Below are 9,222 nucleotides of genomic sequence, written 5' to 3'. Positions count from 1 at the left end.
TCGCTTTCGCTATGCCGACTTCGTCATGCAGCCGTCATGAAGCCGTCGTCGTCGAGTCGTCGTCGCGTCGTCATTGTTGACGTCACGCTATCGTCATTCCGCTGTCATCGTCGAAACGTCGAGGCCACGCCATCTTTGTCACATTGTAATCATTCCGTTGCAGCCATGCCCTATTCGTCATGCTGCTGTCCTTGTCACACCGCCGTCGTTGTCGCCACGACGCGGTCATGCCATGCAGTTGCTTTCATGTCGTCTTTGTCATTATGCCGTCGTCGCAGCGTTGTAACCTCCGTCATCGTGGTCATGCTGTCATCATTCCGTTCTAGTCATGCCGTCTTTCGTCATGTTGCCATCATCCCACCATCGTCGGCGCGCCATTGTGCTCTCCGTCGTTGCCATTCTGTCGTCGTCACACCATCGTCGTCGTCGTACGGTCGTCATTCCATTGCCATCATGTCGTCTTCGTCATCTTCGTAATTGTCATTTCATGCGCGTCGTACCATCGTCATCGTAATGTTGTCATCGTTATGACGTAGTCACGCCGTTTTCGTCATGCTGCCATCATCACACCGTCATCGTCGCGTAGTCGTCCTCTCCCTCATCGTCATTTCATACCATCTTCGCCATCCTATCGTCGTCACATCATCGTGCTCGTCACGATGTTGTCATTCCGTTGTCGCCATGCCTTCTTCGTCACCTCCAACGACATTTCATCTTCGTCTCATTATCGTCGTTCGTGTCGTCATGCTGTCTTTGCCATGCAGTCGCGATCACACCGTCGTCGTCATACAATCACCGTCGCCGTCGCTCCGTCGTCGTCTTCACTCTGTCTTCATTTTGTTGCCGTCATGTAGTCGTCGTCGTCATCCCATCGTCGCCGCTGTCGTCTTGTCGTTATCGTTACACACACGCTCGCATCACACACAACTGTGCATCTCAGCAGTTTTGCACCACGAAGCTTTTGCATAGCAACCAGGACACGTGCCAACTTATTAGTCCTTCACTGAACCAGTATGAATGCACGTAAATGTTCTCTGCTTTGCTCCCGTCACTCGAGCATGCAGTAATATCCTCAGTATAGTCCCTGCCATGCAAAAGTTGGCAAAGTAGGATTACAGGCTTGAAGTCACGGGCATTTTTAGTTGGCATGCCTGAATTCGCGGCATTTCGGTGCTTCGTGGCGATTATGGCTTGGTGAAAACCACAGCCCCAACCTGTGCAATGTGTTGCACCTCACTGAATGGCCCGCCTTTCCGACCGGTGTGTTAACATACTTACCTGGTGTCGGGCCCTCCGGCGGTCAGCGTGGCCGGGGCCCCGTGCCGAGGCCTCCCATTGCACTGCGGGTAGACGCCACTACCCCAAACTGGGGTGGGTGGGACATGCAATTTTTGGTAGTGGGGCTTGGCGTGCGCGCCAGCCCCTCCTTTGTGAAATAAAAAATGAGTATGTTGCGCGGGCCGCGTTGTGGCTGTTTTTTAGAACTGGTTGAAGCAACACATGGCTTGCTTTCTGTTTGCGGCAGGTAGGTCGCGGTCTCGCTTCGTTTAGCGCCCCTGCAATGTGTAAGTTATACTTTGTATTTATTTATTTCCAATACTGCTGCTCTCCTTCGAGAGCGTGGCAGTTGGGCAGTACAATAATTCGGCTGTAAAATGCAAGGAAATCAAAGTATAGGTTATACAAAAAGAACGACATAAGCAGTGCAAGTTATACATAGTATGAAAGTAATCTTAAGATTAAGCAAAGCAGTAAACAATGAAAAAAAAACAAAGAAAAAAAAGCAAGATGCTTTATAACAATAGCACAGATATCATTAGAGGCAAGTAATAAAACAGGATTAACTAAAATAAAACTACGAGTGTTTGAGAATCATTATGGCAAACGAATAAGCTGTCGAAAATGAGATGCTTTATTAAAATTTCCTAACGAATAAAGCAATCTGTGCCATTGTCCTTGTATGCATAGGTACTGTTATTCACACACAGGTTTTTTTTTTCATTTGTGAGATAAATTCACATAATGATTCAATGTTGGTGGTAGTAGCACCAAGTTGGTTCCATTCTGCTATTGCGAGCGGGAAGAAAGAATACTTAAACGTGTCATTTTTACATGCGTATTCTGTCAATGTGTGCGCATGCTTGTTACATGTAGGTCTAGCCTCGGAGAATTAAATGTATTTGGAGGTATCTATCCTATAGCTATGTTTAGTAGTTGAAACAAGAATGTTAAGCGAGCGTGTTTCGCTCTTGTGGATAGCGTTCGCAAACCGTTGGCGAGTCTGCATGTTTATATTTATTATTAATGAACCTCACAGCTTTCCTTTGCATTGATTCTAGTTTACTTATGTTAGTCAGTGTGTGCGGAAACCAGACTGTGTTAGCGTATTCAAGAGCAGGCTTTACAAATGATGTGTAGGCTATCAGCTTCGTTGACTTGGTTGTGAGCGCCAGGCTTCTTTTTAAGAAAAATAGTTTGCGCAGCGTCTTTGAGATTATGTTACTGGTATGTTTGTCCGATTAGAGCTCCGAGGATAATGTAATGCCTAGATATTTGTGTTCTTCAACTTTGTTGAATGGAGTGCCGTTAAATGCGTATATAAAGATTGATGATACCGTTTTCCTGGTTACAGTCATGATCGCGGACTTTTGTATGCTTATTTGCATCTGCCATTTAGAGCACCAATCAGCTACGTCAGCTTGAGAATCATCTAATTTAATATGATCATTGTAATGATTAATTTCTCTGTATATGACGCAGTCGTCCGCGAATAGTTTTATATTGCAATTGATGTTAGCTGTGATATCGTGAATATAGAGTAAGAAAAGCAACGGTCCGAGAACAGACCCTTGGGGGACTCCGGATGTGACTGCGACTGTGTTAGAAAGGGTTTTTTCGTAATCCCTTTCTATATGAAGGGATAGCTATCGTAATAAGTTAATTAAATGTTGTGGAAGCAACTGCGACGCATACAATTGTCTTTATTAATGCGATTGGCATTGTTTGCCCTCTTCAGCTGTCTTACAGTGAAGCTGTATATGGCTAGCCGATTCGTCCGCCCATCCGTCCGTCTGTCTGTCTGCCGGTCGCCTGTACGCAGGAAACTTCTTCGGTGCAACCCCGTGCGCATGCGTAAGAAAAGAGAGAGAGAAAGAGAGGCGCGCGATTAGCTAACTACACCCACATAACACGAGGCCTGTTTACTGCTTTCCATGACGTCACCCTACCTGGCCCGAAATTTCCATTGAAAAGGATGGCATGATGAAAGCGGTGACGTCAAAATCACTGCTGCCTACTCGGGAACATTCATATTAGATTCTATGGCAGTCGGGCCAGGTGACATGACGTCATGGATCGGAGTGAAAACGTCTTGTGCTATCTAGGTGGTGTTGGATTAGCTGCGCCAGTAGTGTCGTCGTTGCTCTCCGTCGCAGCCGAGCGCGCGCATAGCAGTTCCTCTCCGGCTCCGAAATGCGTAGGCCACGCGTTATACGCACTCCTTAGGAGCAGGCAGCTTTCGATCAGCAACTCCGCGAGCAGAACCGGGAACGAGCTCGTCTACGCAGTGCCGATGCTGCAGCTCTGGCACAAGAACAGGCTCGTGCAACCGAGCGCAAGCAGCAACTGCGAACCGAGGATGCGGCAGCCTACGAAGCCGTCATTTAATGAACCGCCGCGATTAACCCAGTGATTAAACGTCGAGGCCGCACGTTTCAGCTTCGCTGGTTAAGCATCTGTGCTGAGTGCTTGGACGGTGATTTTTTGATGACCCTCTGCAACGGACTAAGCATATAGACGAGCAATTTTTGCAGCGAAACTGTTTACCGCTTGTCCCTGAAGCATCCTCCATATGCATTTCCAAGGGGGGGCTACCCTGTCCTGCTTACGTGCGTATAGTCGACAGGAATGTGTGCGCCAGTCCCGGAGATAGTGCAATACCGGACATGCGTTCCCAGTGGGGGGTACCCAGGCCGGCTTACGTCCATATGACGGCGCATGGACAGGAATGTGTGTGCCGATAGTGCAATACATACCGGGCCGACCCGCGGTGGAGGTTTGAAGCAGGCTTGAAACACCCCGCAAACTTCCAAAAATGAGTTCAATATCTAGGGTCCAAATAGAACCACATAAATTCGGCGTTGTAAGACAAACACTGTGTATATACGCGTATTAGGAAGTGCACTCAGTGTAACAAGTTGGCCTTGATGCACTTTATTTGCTTTAAGTCCTGTTTTCTTAATCTTTCCCTCGCCTTCCCCATTCTCCAAGTGTAGGGTAGCCAACTGGGCTCAGTCCTGGTTAACTTCCCTGCCTTTCATTTATCATTTCTATTTTTCTCTGTTGTAGGAATAATGAGTCGGGAAGAGAGCGTGGTGAGTGCGCTTGTGGGAGGTGCGGTGGGAAGTGCGGTGACTGCGGCGGCGCTTGTGTCGGCGTAGTGTGGTGCCGTATTTTTTAAAAAAAATGTATGATTTCATAATGTATCCATGCTCATGCACGCAGCCTAAGTAGCTTCGCTGCTAAACCGTCCCCATATGAATGTTGCGGGCCCACAAATTTTTTTAATACAAAAAACGCTGTACTCGTGCTCACAGTCTGTGTGCTCCTCGCCTCTCTTTCGCGCTTCTTCACTACACCGTCAAGATTGACCAACTCATCTAAGTCAAGTTGTGGGGATTTGGGGAATTCGCCGCGCCATTGCGCGGGTGCATTCACCTGTTCTGCCATCCCTACGCCTCACTCCCTCCTCGCTCCGAATCAGTTGCCAGCGGTGGCGCTCCAATCGCGATGGTTCGCGGTGAGGGCGGGGCTGAGACGTCACGAGGGGCCCCCGGCGGCTATTCTCGTGGCGGTAGCATGTCTCTTTTGGGACTGCACCGGATACGTATGTGCTTCCTCTCGTCCGCCGACACTTTTGTGACTAGGACTGAGCGCACGCATGGTGCCTTTGGCCGTGCGGGAAGCAGGTAAATTGATTCACCTTGAACCTACTGTTTTTAAAGTCAAAGGGCTCGGGCCTGGATTACTGCTTCCTCATCTACCTCTGGATGGATACTATGGCATGCTAACAAACCGTGTTCAACCATTTTTGTGTTATTTCTACATGTTACGCTTGAATAGTCGTTGTTAGCAATTATTAGCAATTATTAGCAATTAGCAATATTCTCAAAACTGCATTATATAAAACACCCTGATTTGACTTGGTACAGCATGCACTACATTGTGAATTGTTTTTTAAAATTTATTTTTATATTTCATACCGTGTTCATTATAGTTCCACAGCTGGCTTCCTATGCATTGCGCGTATTCAGTATGCTGTATCTACATACATCTGCGAATATATGTCAGTATCCCATTCTCTGCGCTTTTCCACGCCGTTGGCGCAACATTTACTGGTAGGATAACTTTTTTTCTTCTTCACCATCAGTCAACGACTCAAAGTAGTTTCGATCGCAGCGTTCGCTGCGCGCGGCTCGCGTCTCAATCGCATCTGTCCGCCGGTGCTACGTCCACGCGATTTTCCGCCTCCGCGTCGAATGGATCTGCACGCGGACAAGCTTGGGGGATGCGCAGATATCTCGGGCAAAAAGGTCGCACGTGACACCCCTCCCCCTTAATTCGGGACCGCTCCGCCTGTGGTCAGATGGGCCATGAAGTCAAGCGGCGAGGAAGGACGCTGCTTGCACAAAGGCATCTCAACTTACGCTGAGAAAACAGACGAAAACTACGCCTCGCCCCATCACACTATGAGCTGCGTGGACGCCTGCATCCTCCGCCGAGTGAAAACTGGCTCCCTGTTCGCGCCGTTGGTAATCCATCGACTCACAAAATGACCACCCTATTGCTGTCACTACCCAGAGAACCCCTCGCACCACTCGTAATCACTGCGTCTACCGACACATACAAGAAGCCCAGCTAGAAAACTTCTCGGCAGTCTACGCGTCCACACGTCCCCAATTTCTCGCGGACTCGCTCACTGTATATGCATACCACACGAGGCACGAGAACAGCTCTCATGGACGTTCATGCAGCTAGCGCCGAGCGAGCCCTATCCTACTGAGCGTCGACTAGGGGCTGTGTTAAATAATGCTTCTAGACGAACGTTTCCTTGCTGAGCAAGAGGGTAACAGCTCCTCCCAAAGGCGGACAGCTCAGCAAATACAACCTCAGGGGTTCCGCGCATGCTAAGCACATTGGTAATGGGAATTTAAACATTTCATGAACAAGGGAGAAAACAAAGAATTAGAGGAGGAGAGTGATATCCAGGAATTGCTGAAGTTGCTTGCACATCTCCACGGTTCACGGTTCCCTTTCTTTCTTTTTTTATTTATTTATTTATTTGTTTATTAACGGCAGAGCTGTTCTAAGTCGAGCCTTCGCCGTCCGTCTTCCAGTGTCACGCAGTGGGGCAGGGGGTACAGCGCATGCCGGGGAAGGTGGTAGGAGAGGGGTATAGGAGCAAGTGTTTCGCCGGCGCGCACCCCTTCGCCCCAAGGGTTCCGCTCGGCGCGAGCGGCAGCGGGAGCTCGCACGAGAGCGGCCGCGCCGAAGCCTCGCAAATCCCGAGCTTCGAGATCGAGAAGCGCAAGCAAAGCGCCAGCGGAGAGAAGCCGCTACCGCCGAGGATCGAGAACGGGAAGCGCAAGCCAAGCGCCGCCGGAGGCCAGCTAACCTCCAACTTCGAGAGTAGGAGGCCTAGCAGAGACGTCGACACAGACAGATTCCTCCCACGGAGAATGCCGATGGACGGTTCAAGAGAGAATTCCTCGACCGTGAGTGCAGCCACAGCTGCAGGGTGTGGGATAGACTGTGGTTTGAACACAACCTCACGCAACTGAAGAGTGTGCGCAATCCGGAACCGAAGCTCGAGTCTAGCAAAACGACGATACCGAGATGTTTCATGAGATTTCATGAAAATCGCGCTAAACATGAGTTCAAACTTGAGAAAAATGATCACCAGCTTCGCTGTTTTGACAGCTTCCACTGCGTGGAAGTGGCTTTACTATTTATTTATTTATTTATTTATTTATTTATTTATTTATTTATTTATTTATTTATTTATTAAACCCCATGAGTTCGTATTGCGAGTCACAATGAACCGTCTTCCACGTGCACTCGATTGAGCGCTCTGTGGGGTCCCGCACGGCATAAGGCAAATAAGCAGAAACATATTCAGGGTGACGACTCACGACCTGAGTCTGTGCGTTAGAGTCCGTGCTGCGGCGTTGCCTTAAGTCGTGACAGACTCGTTCGTATGTCGAACACATATCCGTCTGCATGTGCGTTTCACGACGTTCCACTGCGCCATTGACGTTCGTCTGGAGCAGTGTATACCTGGAGCGCTTGCATGAAGAACTCGCTATCTGTCCAGCCCCGCCGTCAATTGACCGCCCGGTTCGGTCATGTGCAAGAGTATTTACTAGCCTCGTGCCCCTGTCCGCACACGTCTTCCGCATTAGTCGCCAACTGGCCTCAGGAAGAACCGGCACTGGCGCTGGCATTGGCTCGTGCTGTGCACCCCTTGTTCTTCTGCTTATATGTCTAATCTGCCACTTGTACGGCTTACCGTAGGTTAAGAGCACCAGCACGCTTGACGTCGCTTAACGCAGGAGCAAACTGTAGCAATAAAACCTTGTAGACACATGGGCAACACGTCAAGCACTTCGTGTCTTCTACTAGTCGCGTTTCTGTGCTTGCAGAGTGGACACGTCGGTGGTGCCGCTGTCGGAATCCCCCCCCCCCCGAAAAACATAATACAAAGCGCAACGTTTGAGAGATTGGTCAGTCAACACGCACACGCCGTTCGACGCACCTTTCGAGAAGCCACCGAGCGCGCTTGCGTGTCAAGGGCAGTGCGTCCGCGCGCAACTTCGTTCGAGGCCGTCAAGCGGACACGTGCAAGCGCTCTCTCGTGCTGCGCTGGCTCGCTCAGATAGGCAGCTCGCAACTCGAGTGGATCGTCGACTTCGTGTCTGCCGCGTGCCCCGCGTTCACTCGTTAGCCTAATCGCGTCGTCGCCGAGGTCTCGCGCGGCGTCACAGGTGCATGCCGCGGGAGGTCTCGCGAAGGACCTTTCTCGAGCGCTCGTCCCGGAACCCAAGGCGGATTGCGCGGCAGATTGGATTTCAAGGCAAAGGCAAAGGCGTCGTTGTTGTTTGTTTGTTTGTTTGGCAACTTGGAGTTGCACTCTTTCTCTTCGCAAAGAACGCTGAACACGATGAGGAAGACCTGCACTGGCAATTATACAGCGTGTTTATACAATAATTTCAAGTAATATTTAAATATAGCCGTTTTGAAATAAAGGGTTATTTCGGAGCTATACGTCAGTGGTGGCGCCCACTAGGCGACGGGTGATACACGGTAATTAGTCACTTATTAACAAAATATATTAATTAACTTCTATAGCTTTAGCGGGCTCATCATAATTGGAAAATTGAGGCGAACTCTCTGTACAAGCGGTATCAACTTTTGGACCTAGAAAAAATGCGATTACCCTCGAAAAGTGGCACGACAACATTCGGCCTATCAGAACGCGCGAAACCGAAACAAGGGAGGCTGCAGAGAACGCAAAGCCGCGCCGCTCGAGGCGACGTTCTGCTACCAACACCCAGCAGCGGGGCAGTCAGTGCGCTGGAACTCCGTACTCCTTGCTGCTGCACCGTGTTCCTCTTTCGCCCAGGTGGAGAAAATGCCGGCTTTTACAGCGTAAGCTGTTATGGACTCATTCCAATAGCCGTTTCGGTTGGTGATGGTGTCCGCCGCGGCAGGTGTCCATTGTCCGTAGCAGCTATCGCCGGGAATGAGGAAAAAATAAGTACTCAGCTCCCGCCGTGATTGAACCCGGGCCCGCTGTGTGAGAGTCAGCTACTTTACCACTGAGCCACACCAGCGCGTTCTTTTAAAGCCTGGTATTTATTAAAATGAATGAAATAATGTATGTACAGAACTATCTACAATATTATATTGTACGGGCAGTATTTAGAAAGAAGACGTCACCCAACGCAACACCTTCCATCAGAACAAAAGCTTGAAAAGAAAGTTGAAAAGAAAAAGCCTAATCAAAAGTTGATGCCGATCCGACTGACATTCTTCTTGATCGTAAATGCATTTTAAGTGCGTAATCATTTGGGAGCGAAATGCGATCCTGATGAAATTGTTCTTTCTGCATTTTTGTTTTGCACACGAGTTTTCCACGGGCTGTGCAAGCCTATCGGTAAAAAC

General features: G+C 49.3%; 1 non-coding gene across 1 annotated transcript; it reads left to right on the top strand.

Annotated features, from left to right (window-relative positions):
* The first annotated feature begins 1,270 nt into the window (after positions 1 to 1,270).
* Positions 1,271 to 1,426, top strand: LOC135901817 (U1 spliceosomal RNA). The gene has a single exon (XR_010564275.1). It is a non-coding gene; the product is annotated as a U1 spliceosomal RNA (small nuclear RNA).
* Positions 1,427 to 9,222: the final 7,796 nt, after the last annotated feature.

This window comes from Dermacentor albipictus, chromosome 1 (genome assembly GCF_038994185.2).
Source record: "Dermacentor albipictus isolate Rhodes 1998 colony chromosome 1, USDA_Dalb.pri_finalv2, whole genome shotgun sequence".
NCBI lineage: Eukaryota > Metazoa > Arthropoda > Arachnida > Ixodida > Ixodidae > Dermacentor > Dermacentor albipictus.
Note: the sequence above shows the minus strand (reverse complement) of the source record. Positions and strands in the feature narration are given on the sequence as shown.